The following is a 1,659-nucleotide window of genomic DNA, read 5'->3' as shown; positions in this document are numbered from 1 at the left end:
CTCCGCCCCATATGGGAGCTCTCCTAGTGGTTTACCCAGCTGCCTAGGCAGTAAATAGACAGAGAAAAAATTATGCACACATCTGCAGCCAATAGTAGTACAGGTGTCCCTATATAAGGGGATGCTTCCCCTCAATCAGCCTCCCATTATCTTCAGCTACAGGACTGGACTGAAGAAGCAGAGAAGAGAGAAGTCTCAGGACTCTCCTGGTCTCGACTTCCTACTTCAATGAGCACGCATTTTCCACACCCAAAAGCTCTTTTAAGAGCTCAGTGTCGATGCTCCACTATGGCGGCTACGGACCTGCACGACTTACAGTTGAAGTTGGAAGTTTACATACACCTTAGCCAACTACATTTAAACTCAGTTTTTCACAATTCCTGACATTTAATCATAGTAAAAATTCCCTGTCTCAGGTCAGTTAGGATCACAACTTTATTTTAAGAATGTGAAATGTCAGAATAATAGTAGAGAGAATGATTTATTTCAGCTTTTATTTCTTCCATCACATTCCCAGTGGGTCAGAAGTTTACATACACTCAATAAGTACTTGTTAGCATTGCCTTTAAATTGTTTAATTTGGGTCAAACGTTGTGGGTAGCCTTCTACAAGCTTCCCACAATAAGTTGCGTGAATTTTGGCCCATTCCTCCTGACAGAGCTGGTGTAACTGAATCAGGTTTGTAGGCCTCCTTGCTCGCACATGTTTTTCAGTTCTGCCCACAAATTTTCTATAGGATTGAGGGCAGGGCTTTGTGATGGCCACTCCAATACCTTGACTTTGTTGTCCTTAAGCCATTTTGCCACAACTTTGGAAGTATGCTTGGGGTCATTGTCCATTTGGAAGACCCATTTGTGACTTTAACTTCCTGACTAATGTCTTGAGATGTTGCTTCAATATATCCACATAATTTTTCTCCCTCATGATGCCATCTATTTTGTGAAGTGCACCAGTCCCTCCTGCAGCAAAGTACCCTCACAACATGATGCTGCCACCCCCGTGCTTCACGGTTGGGATGGTGTTCTTCGGCTTGCAAGCTTCCCCCTTTTTCCTCCAAACATAACGATGGTCATCATGGCCAAACAGTTCTATTTTTGTTTCATCAGACCAGAGGACATTTCTCCAAAAAGTATGATCTTTGTCCCCATGTGCAGTTGCAAACGGTAGTCTGGCTTTTTTATGGCGGTTTTGGAGCAGTGGCTTCTTCCTTGCTGAGCGGCCTTTCAGGTTATGTCGATATAGGACTCATTTTACTGTGGATATAGATACTTTTGTACCTGTTTCCTCCAGCATCTTCACAAGGTACTTTGCTGTTATTCTCGGAATGATTTGCACTTTTCGCACCAAAGTACGTTCATCTCTAGGAGACAGAATGCGTCTCCTTCCTGAGCGGAGTGACGGCTGCGTGGTCCCATGGTGTTTATACTTGCGTACGATTGTTTGTACAGATGAACGTGGTATCTTCAGGCATTTGGAAATTTCTCCCAAGGATGAACCAGACTTGTAGACTTTGTAGACGTCTACAAAAAACATTTCTGAGGTCTTGGCTGATTTCTTTTGAATTTCCTATGATGTCAAGCAAAGAGGCACTGAGTTTGAAGGTATGCCTTAAAATACATCCACAGGTACAACTCCAATTGACTCAAATGATGTTAATTA

This window comes from Salmo salar, chromosome ssa09, assembly GCF_905237065.1.
Source record: "Salmo salar chromosome ssa09, Ssal_v3.1, whole genome shotgun sequence".
NCBI lineage: Eukaryota > Metazoa > Chordata > Actinopteri > Salmoniformes > Salmonidae > Salmo > Salmo salar.
This window is presented reverse-complemented; position numbering follows the sequence as displayed.